The sequence below is a fragment of the Dendrobates tinctorius genome, unplaced genomic scaffold, assembly GCF_039654945.1.
Source record: "Dendrobates tinctorius isolate UK_male_01 unplaced genomic scaffold, ASM3965494v1 ptg000029l, whole genome shotgun sequence".
NCBI lineage: Eukaryota > Metazoa > Chordata > Amphibia > Anura > Dendrobatidae > Dendrobates > Dendrobates tinctorius.
Genome location: NW_027361697.1, coordinates 24,419,044 through 24,430,000, shown reverse-complemented (window position 1 = coordinate 24,430,000; position 10,957 = coordinate 24,419,044). Strand labels below are relative to the sequence as shown.

The 10,957-nt window shown below is 43.9% G+C and overlaps 1 long non-coding RNA gene across 1 annotated transcript in view; it reads left to right on the top strand.

The window, feature by feature from the left end:
- The window catches only part of LOC141085716 (uncharacterized), a 46,819-nt gene extending 37,144 nt beyond the window's left edge, over positions 1 to 9,675 (top strand). Inside the window, exon 2 of the long non-coding RNA XR_012231389.1 lies at positions 9,400 to 9,675. This is a non-coding gene — a long non-coding RNA (uncharacterized lncRNA). The remainder of the gene's footprint in view (positions 1 to 9,399) is intronic.
- Positions 9,676 to 10,957: the final 1,282 nt, after the last annotated feature.

Below are 10,957 nucleotides of genomic sequence, written 5' to 3'. Positions count from 1 at the left end.
CGAGAGTTAAACCAGATTACTATCCGTGATCCCTACCCAATGCCGTTGATCCCGGATTTATTCAACCAGGTAGCGGGGGCAAAATGGTTTTCCAAGCTGGACCTCAGGGGGGCGTATAACCTCATAAGGGTCCGTCAGGGGGATGAGTGGAAGACGGCGTTTAACACTCCTGAGGGTCATTTTGAGAGTCTGGTTATGCCGTTTGGGTTGACCACCGCGCCTGCCGTTTTCCAACATTTTATTAATGATGTCTTTGCTCATGTCCTGGGGAGATTTGTGATTGTATACCTGGATGATATCCTCATTTATTCTAGCGATTGGGACACTCATTTGCAGCATGTTAGGCAGGTGTTACAGTTGCTCCGGGAGAACCAGCTCTATGCTAAGCTGGAAAAATGTTTATTTTTTGTCCAGGAGTTGCCCTTTTTGGGATATATTGTGTCCGCAGCTGGTTTTAAAATGGACACCGCTAAGGTGCAAGCGGTGTTGCAATGGGAGAGGCCGGAGAGTCTGAAAGCACTCCAGCGGTTCCTGGGGTTTGCGAATTATTATAGGAAATTTATAAAACACTTTTCGACTGTCGCCAAACCGCTCACGGACATGACAAAAAAGGGTGCCGATCTGGCGAACTGGCCTGAGGTGGCTATACGTGCATTTGAGCGTCTGAAGAATAGTTTTGCTTCAGCCCCCATTCTGGTGCAACCAGACGTGTCTAAACCTTTTGTGGTAGAGGTTGATGCGTCGGAGGTGGGAGTGGGGGCAGTACTGTCTCAAGGCTCGTCCTTGAGCGAGATGCATCCATGCGCCTACTTCTCCAAGAAGTTGTCGCCGGCCGAACGGAATTATGATATCGGCAACAGGGAGTTGTTGGCCATCAAACTGGCTTTTGAGGAATGGCGACACTTCTTGGAGGGGGCGGCTCACCAGGTCACAGTTATCACCGACCATAAGAATCTGCTCTACCTGGAGTCGGCCAAGCGTCTGTCTCCTAGGCAGGCTCGCTGGGCATTGTTTTTTACTCGTTTCAATTTTCTTGTGACGTACCGTCCCGGGGCTAAAAACACCAAGGCGGATGCTTTGTCTAGGTGTTTTCCGGGGGGAGAACCTCGGGAAGAGCCGGTACCCATCCTCCAGAAAGGGGTAGTTGTCTCGGCTCTCACGACTGAGGTAGAGGCGGAGATTGCCGAGGCCCAAGAGGAGGTACCACCAGGACTTCCCGCCAACAAATCATTTGTACCCCTGCATCTTCGGCCTAAGGTGTTGAAGGAACACCACGATTCGGTACTGGCTGGTCACCCAGGGGTGAAGGGCACCTTAGAGCTGGTATCGCGTCGTTTCTGGTGGCCCAAAATCCGGCAGGACGTGGTCTCGTACGTGGCAGCTTGCATCACGTGCGCTAGGGCTAAGTCACCCCGAACCCGTCCTGCTGGCACGCTACAGCCTCTGGGGGTACCCAATAGGCCATGGACAGAAATCTCCATGGATTTTATCACTGACTTGCCAGCCTCGGCAGGGAACACGGTCATCCTGGTGGTGGTTGACCGTTTTTCAAAGATGGCGCATTTTGTGGCGTTGTCTTCTTTGCCCAATGCTAAGACGTTGGCTCAGGTATTTGTGAAGGAGGTGGTCAGACTCCACGGAGTACCGTCTGACATAGTATCTGATAGGGGTACGCAATTTGTGGCGAGGTTTTGGAAAGCTTTTTGCTCAAGGTTGGGGATCAAGTTGTCACATTCATCGGCGTTTCATCCACAGTCTAATGGACAAACTGAGCGCATGAACCAAAATCTTGAACAGTATTTACGATGCTTTGTGTCCGACAACCAGGAGGAGTGGTCTACTTTCCTTCCTCTGGCCGAATTCGCATTAAATAATCACCGCCAAGAGTCATCAGGAGAGTCTCCATTCTTTTGTGTGTACGGTCAACATCCTCAGTTTTGTACCTTACGTCAGGGTGACTCCGGGGGTGTCCCGGAGGAGGATCAGCTAGGAGCCCAATTGTCATCAGTCTGGAGGCGGGTGAAACAGCGTTTGTTGAGCATGAGTGCCAGGTACAAACGGGTGGCTGACAGTAGACGCGTGCCAGGTCCGGACCTGTGTGTGGGTGAATGGGTGTGGTTAGCTACGAAGAACATAAAACTCAAAATCCCTTCTTTAAAACTGGGTCCAAGGTTTATTGGGCCTTTTAGGATTTCTGCCATCATTAACCCAGTGGCTTATCGGTTGGAACTTCCCGCAGTGTACAAGATACACAACGTGTTTCACAGGGCTTTATTGAAAAAGGTGGTAGGCTCTGTGGACACAACGCCGATGCCACCTCCAGTCATGGTGGATGGCGAGTTAGAGTTCGAGGTCGCCAAGGTAGTGGACTCTCGAGTAGTACGCCGTACTCTTCAGTATTTGGTGCACTGGCGGGGGTATGGTCCAGAGGAGAGGTCTTGGGTTCCAGCCTCAGACATACATGCGGATCGGCTGGTCAGTTCTTTTCACCGTCGTCATCCGGACAAGCCGGGTCCTATGAGTCTTGAGGGCCCTGGGGTCCCTCGTAGAAGACGGGGTACTGTCATGTCGGACGCTGTTCACACCACAGCATCCGGCAGGCAGAGGTAGTTCCACCTCCAGCCACTATAGCCTCAGTGGCGCCGGCCTGATCTTCAGGCTCTCGGGGGTTAATCCTGCTGGAGACCAGGTTGGATGGTTAGTCACGCCCACGGTCTTTAAATAGTCATGCTGGCCTATGGGCGTCGCCGATTATAGCTTGTGTTTCATACCAAGTGGTTCCGGTCTGGAGTGGAGGTGTTCAAGAGAGAGAGATTCATATCTGGTGTCGTATGATCCGTCGTTATCCTTTCTCCTTCCCATATTTGTGTTTAGTTGTGCCCTGTTCACATTACTGTTTATTCCTGTGTGTGTGCGGCGCAGTGCAGTTTAAGTTCTCCCTGTCTGTCATTATTTGTGTGGGAGCTTTGGTGGTGACTTCTCACTGGGTGGAGGGTGGAGGGTTAAGTGCAGGGCTGAGCAGGAGATAAGGAAAGGTCGGAGGCTCAGGCATTTGCACCTTCAGCAAAAACCCTGGGTTGAGGGTCAGACAGGGTTTCCCCTAGTAAAGGGACACCACAGGGGCCCCGGGTATTTCAGCCTTAGTTGAACTAAGCCCCCGTGACAGTAGTCAGACAAATTACTTCTCATTTATGGAATTTTCCATTCTGATATACATGACTGTTCTCTCAGTGATTTTTGATATCTCTCTTAAACTAGCAATAGAAACACAAATTAATTGGCTGTGAGCTTCCGAAAATCCTATTATTAAATTGTTGACTTGAGGTCTATAATGAGATAAGTGTCTATTCGCAGAACAACTCTTCTCACGTACCCCGTGTTCATTTAAAGCAGGAGAAAAAATGAATAGTGATGTCATCGTTTGTGCTTCTCACCGATGACATCACCTAGAAACAAATTAGATAACAAGGGATTTATTTGGTTTAGACCCTCATGAATGATCTTATTATCTCCTTCGTAAACCTATGTAGTTTTTTGATTGCCATTGCATGGCATTCAATGACTGTGTTTGTGATTGTCACATTCAGATGCCAATAGATGATTGATCTCATGTTAAAATATTAATTGTTTTAATTATTTAAATCAAGTAGTATTATGGACTTCAAGTAAAGCTGGCACTGGAGATTTCTTCCTGTGCGGAACCCACCTTGTGTATGGACATTTGGGCAAATGCTAAACTCTAACATCAAGTCCTTATCTCAAAGGTGTAATGAAAGCCAGCAGAGAGGGACACTATACTGTCCTTTAACTTAGGGGAGTCCTAGTCTATCCCTAATCCCAGGGTTACCCCTGAAGGTGGAGATGCCTGTGTCTCGTAACTCTCTGTACTCCTACAGAATCCTAAACTTCTCCCACCCTCCCCCCAGGGAGAAAAGGGGCAGAAGTGAAAGGGTAAACACAGGCTGGACAGAAAGGGTGAAACCAAGGCCCAATCAAACAACAGACACACAAGATAAAATACAAAAGTGAAATGGGTGCACAGTAAAGAGGAAGAAAAGCAACACAAAAAATGCCAAACGGGAAAGATAGAGGTATTCACAACAAACCGCATGTAACAATCTCAAAATTCAGACCATTTTATCCAATGAAGCCAGGAACAGAAAGAAGATTCTATTGCGCGCATGTAGGAAAGCCAGGCACAGGTTTATTTAATGTAGGGTTGTGGTTCCAATTAGTTATTTACTAACCCATTAACATGGTAGACATGGTTGTTTGGGGAAGATTGACCTTTTACATGGAGCAATGTGCTGCGAGTGATGACATTAGTAAGGTTAAAGCAGTTCACAGGCTGGCTCACTCAGATCTTGCAGTAAAAACCGCTGCCTGTGACTTGTGGTAACCTTAATTATGCCACTGCTCACCACTGTAGCCGTGTTCTCATGCTAAGCTCAGTGTGTTCCGGCTGGCATGATGATCAGTCTCATTACTGATGTCAACACTTACCACACCATTTGGATCTAGCAGAGTTCGTGGGACCTTATCATTATGGATTAATTGTGGACAGGTAAGGATTACTTAGACTTTTTTAGGTTAATAAATGGGTAAAAGGGGGTTATTATCAGGCAATGATTTGTACAATTAATGGACATTTCTCTGTGTATGTCTTTATTAATTTTGACAACGGGGTTAGTAATGGGGGTTTCTGATAGATGCCTCTCCATTACTAACCCCTGGGCTTGATGTCAGCGGACATTAAAAAGCTGACATCAACCCCAAAACTATTACCCCACTTGCCAATGGATACACCATTTCTGGGGCATCTGCGGGCTGGTGTTATTAGTTTGGGAGGGAACCAATATCCATGACCCCTTCTCAGCTTATTAATATCTTCCCGCAGCTGTCTGTTTAGTTTTCCTGGTTATTAAAAATAGGGGGTACCCCATGTCATGTTTTTGGGGACCCCCTTTAATAACCAGTAGAGGCTAAGCAAACAGCTGTGAACTGTTATTAATAGGCTGGGAACCTTTCTAGCTATAGGCCCCTTCTCAGAATAAGAACACCAGCTTCCAGCTGTCTGTTTTCCATCAGTTGGTTAGGAAAATATATTGGGACCCCACGCTGCTGTTAAAAAAATTATGTAATACGCACGATTCATAGACGGCGTGTGCTGAGTACAGCTTTCATCAGCGTAGCCTTGTCGCGCAAATTGCAGAAAGGTCAGGTGACCATGATGAGAGATGGTACACAAGGACAGTACATGGATGCCACACGGATGTTACACATGGACACACAGACACATGCACACAGATAGCACCTGTACTGTTTTTTCAGTACCGGAAATATCAGGATGTGTGAAAGAGACCTAATACAGCTACAGGTCCGTATCTCAAGTGACCAGAAAAATAGAGAAAAGTTGTGCTGTTTGACTTCCAGGAGAAAACCGAAAAACTTCACCAAACACATGATTTTTTCCAGTTGAATGTATTCATAAGAAGAATATTTCCCCAGCTCTCACAACATGCCCCCAACTATAAAGTCATTAAATAATCGGCTGCTGTGTACTCTCATAGACATAGTAGTCTGCCAGTAGTCATAGAGAGGAGCAAAGGGAGGCAGGTAGATATGGGAAAATATTTCATAAATACATTTTCGGTTTATTCCTTTATGTACCACAACATTTTTTTAAGAATACACTTAAAGGGGTTTTCCATGTTACAATAGTATAATTCAATTAACGTTTTTGTTGTTTTGCTTCTTTCTCCTTTCCATTTCAATTCAACCTCTGCGGGCCTGTTTATTTATCCATCGCATTTCTGGTAACAACATTTTCCACCTTGATCTGCCTATGATGTTCATAATTCCCAGAATCACCTGTGCAAGCACAAGGAAACATGGCTTACTTGGAAAGGCGCATATGACTAAGCATGTTTATGATGTCTCTTACAATGCTGAGGCTGGAAGAACAGAGACTTTGTGTATTCGACTTCACGGAAAGACTTTAAATCGAAGAGCAAAATATATATATACATTATATGTATATTTACAGTATATAGATCGATAGATATATAGGTGCTTCTCACAAAATTAGAATATCATCAAAAAATTCATTTATTTCAGCTCTTCAATACAAATAGTGAAACTCATATATTATATAGAGTCATTACAAACAGAGTGATCTGTTTCAAGTGTTTATTTCTGGTAATGTTGGTGATTATGGCTTACAGCCAATGAAAACCCAAAAGTCATTATCTCAGTAAATTAGAATACTTTATTACACCAGCTTTAAAAATGATTTTAAAATCCAAAATGTTGGCCTACTGAAATGTATGTTCAGTAAATGCACTCAATACTTGGTTGGGGCTCTTTTTGCATCAATTACTGCATCAATGCAGCATCATAACATGGAGGCAATCAGCCTGTGGCACTGCTGAGCTGTTATGGAAGCCCAGGTTGCTTTGATAGCAGCCTTCAGCTCATCTGCATTGTTGGGTCTGGTGTCTCTCATCTTCCTCTTGACAATACCCCATAGATTCTCTATGGGGTTAAGGTCAGGCGAGTTTGCTGGCCAATCAAGCACAGTGATACTGCTGTTTTTAAACCAGATATTGGTACTTTTGGCAGTGTGGACAGGTGACAAGTCCTGCTGGAGAATGAAATCTTCAAATAGCTTGTCAGCAGATGGAAGCATGAAGTGCTCTAAAATTTCCTGGTAGATGGCTGCTCTGACTTTGGTCTTGATAAAACACAGGTGACCTATACCAGCACATGACATGGCTCCCCAAACCATCATTGATTGTGGATACTTCACACTAGACCTCAAACAGCTCAGATTGTGGCCTCTCCACTCCTCCTCCAGACTCTGGTACCTTGATTTCCAAATGAAATGCAAAATTGACTTTCATCTGAAAACAACACCTTGGACCACTGAGCAACAGTCCAGTTCTTTTTCTCCTTTGCCCAGGTAAGACGCTTCTGGTGTTGTCTATTGGTCATGAGTGGCTTGACACAAGGAATGTGACACTTGTAAACCGTGTCCTGGATGTTAGGGTTCTGCAGCACAGGACTAGGGTAGGAGGGGGAAAACTGACCCTGCACTGCGACTAGGCTGGTGCCCTACGATGGAGTGGGTGACCCATTCCTTGTGAATAGACCCACCGACGATCCTAGGCTAATCTCAAGCGAAGACCTATAGATAGGGGGGAAGGGGGGTCCCTGAAAGATATAAGGACTGGGTACAAAAACGGGTCACCTCCTAACAGAAAGCACAAAGAAGGCTGCAGAAACAAACTGAAAACAGAAACTAAGACTAGCAGAACCGGAGGTCCCAGGACTGCACTAATTAAACACACAGAAAGCAAAGCAAGGCTCCAAGCCAGACTTCAAGCGGATTAACACTGTTGTCCAGCAAGGAATGGGAGACAGGTGCAAGCTAATAAAGGGTGATACAATCACCTGACCAAAGGCAAACCCAGCACCAGGGGAAAAAGACCAGCAGCCAGAACACCACAAGAAAATGGCGGATAGTCAAAAACTGAGCAGATTCTAACAGTGGATATCTCTGTGTGTGTGGTGGCTCTCGAAGCAATGACTCCAGCAGCAGTCCACGCCTTCTGAATCTCCCCCACATTTTTAAATGGCCTTTTCTTAATAATCCTTTCAAGGCTGTGGTTATCCCGGTTGCTTGTGCACCTTTTTCTACCACACTTTTTCCTTCCACTCAACTTTCCATTAATATGCTTGGATACAGCGCTCTGTGAGCAGCCAGCTTCTTTAGAAATAACCTTTTGTGGCTTACCTTCCTTGTGGAGTGTGTCAATGATTGCCTTCTGGACATCTGTCAAGTCAACAGTCTTCCCCATGATTGTGGAGCCTACTGAAACCGACTAAGGGAACTTTTTAAATGCTTAAGAAGCCTTTGCAGGTGTTTTCTTGTTAATTATTCTAATTTACTGAATTAATGACTTTTGGGTTTTCATTGGCTGTAAGCCATAATAATCAACATTAACAGAAAAAACACTTGAAATAGATCACTCTGAAATGACACTATCTAATATATGAGTTTCATTTTTTGTATTGAAGAACTGAAATAAATTAACTTTTACATGATATTGTAATTTTTTGAGAAGAAATTTGAAGAAATCCTGTAAAACTCAAACACAGGAAGCTTTTATTTGTTATGTGGTTATGTCCTGAGGAAGAAGTTTGAAAACTTTGAAACGCGTGGACTAATAAAAACCACAATACTATCTTTGTGTATCCTGGATTTACACTCTTCTATCAACAGCATGGAAAATTCACAATCATTCCCTTTTACTAACCCTCCTGTGATAAGCAGCTCACTGTCAATAGGCAATGTACATAGAGAGCCTTGTATGGATGCCGGCATCTCTCTCAGCTGCATCCTATGTCTGAAAACCTTGATTGTGCTAGAACTGTCATACGTAGGCTGGTTTCACATTAGCTTTTTTTTTGCGCAGCACATCATGCGCATCTGTGCGCATACATCATGTGTTCCTATGTTTAACATGGCTTTCGCATGGTCTTGCGTTTGCATGCGTTCGTCTGCGTTTTCGTGCGCATGCGTTTTTCAAGGTGTGCATCCAGACGCGCCAGGCGCAACCTGTTGCATTTTTGGGTCCTTCCAAATGCGTAAAAAAACCATATGCGTTCGCTTGCACACGGAATGCGTCATAACAACACATTACAGTCTATGGGAACGCAGGCGGGCGCCTGGACATGTGTACGCCTGCATTTGCGTACGCATGCGTTTTACGAGTAAACATGTGTAGACACTGGTTTGACACCTAGAGAACGAATGCGCATAAAAACGCAAATGCATACAAAAACACATGACACATTTTTCCATGCGTTTCTACTTGCGCACGAGGCGCAGCGCACAAAGACACTAATGTGAAAATGTGAAAGTAGCCTTAGTAACCTAAGTGATACATGGTTGGTTTCAGGATCTCTTTGCCTACATCATGCTGCTCTCTGATGAGGTAGCAATAACCTGGTGACAGATTCCCTTTGAATACACAAAACATAAATACAAACTTGTACATGTATCTTGAGGTGCTTTAGCCACCTTGATTCCCTTCTCATTCACAATAGGGCAGCAATCATGCTCTTCTCATGCTGGTGACTCCTTGGTGTCTTCTGTATTGCATTACTGCTCAACGCATCCTTCATTTAAAGCCTGTGGTTGAGCACCAAGTTGCGGAGATGAGCCCAGATGAAACGATGGTAGATGTCAGCACATTAGCTATATTTGAATTTCCAACTTCCATGAGATCTTTGCTTCCTTCTGGTCTCAATGTTCATATCTGATTTTCTTCTAAATAACTATTTATTAAGCTTGGTGTTCTTGAGATAAAATCATGAGTGTGCTTTATTTTGTAGATTTCGGAGATACTCGATGGTGGAACTGAAGTTATGATGACACTGGCAGCCCAAAAACATCTCACCTTGGAAAGATCTTACTTCTCTGTACGAAATTGTGCTGGTGTCTCTAATGGCATGAAGAAATGTTAAGAAAGACCCCTACATTTGACACCACTATTAGTCCATAGTAACACTCGGTGATTACAGTTGGTGCAAACATTTTTATTTTAGGGAACAAAGCTGGACCAAATTCAGTGGAGAGAAGAAAAAATAGAATAAATTATCTAAACAGTTTTGGAGGGTAAAATTGATGGTTTTCCAGTTGATGGTACTAAACACGCAGATCTTTAAATATTCACTTTAAATTCTTTATTTGCCCATGGAAACCCCCTATTAAGCTCCCATTCAACTTAGATGGCTGTTGGACCAAACGTGGTTTGGTCGCTCATTCAGCCAGCAGCTATGTTGGTCAACTCTCCCATACACGTAAGCACTTGCTCCTGTGCTTATTTGCTTACTTGCCTGTACATTTCCTTCATAGTCTTGCAGGGATTATTCTTCATGTTCTAGGTGTCTCATCTCAGCGCTTCTATGGTCTCAACGAGAAAGCTGCTGCCAAACATCCGTACTTAACTCAAAGAAAACAAAAGGATCGGCTGTCTGAAATCGGACATGCAAGATTCTTAACTCCCCTGACAATCACGAGAATAGTTTGTCTGGAGTCTCCATACACATAAAACTTTCATCAGAACCTGTTGATATCCATGGGTTCGACCAAAATTAGTCTAATGTGTTGGGGGGGCCTTACTCTCTAGAATGATCCCTGAGAAGTGGCAGTGTTGGATCAGTAGGGGTTTCTACAGGTAAGAAATGCTAACTTTGTTGTCTTAAAATATGTTGTATTGGGTCTGAAGAGGATTACCCTTTAATATTGGACAGGATTTGTCTATCTTTTAATAGGATTCATGTTTTCTCTACCTTGAGAAGTCTTGTTCTCTCCTAGTAGTTGGCATAATATTCACACTAGAATTACCTCTACTATATCTCTGAGTGGAGAGTCAAATTTAAATCTCTAGGTAGTCTAAAGCATCAGTGCAACACATTGGCTTAAAGCTTCCCGCCTTTGAGGTGAAATCACGGATTTAACCTACTGTACTCTTGTGATACAAAAGACTTAGCTGTAAATTCCCTCCATAGTCCTGCAGGGATTATTCTTCACTTTCTTGGTGGCTCGATGAGTTTTGACCTCCACAAGTACAATATTTGTGATGTTCATATGAGCAATCTTTACTTGACTGGAGTTTTTTTAAATTGCCTATAAGGATTTCTTATATGATTTCCTCTTATTTTTTTTTACAGGGTCAAGTTGAAGGTTTGGTCCGTTGCATCGTCTTGATTCTTGACACTTTAAGTTTGAAAATCATTTTAAAGTTTGCAGGCATGTAATCTTAACTCTTTACATACATTGCACTACTTAATTGATAAGTTCTCAGTTAATGTCCCTTTTCACAGGGCAATAACTGCCTTAACAATTATTTTTATGAACGATCACTCGTCTGGGAAAACATGCTGCTCA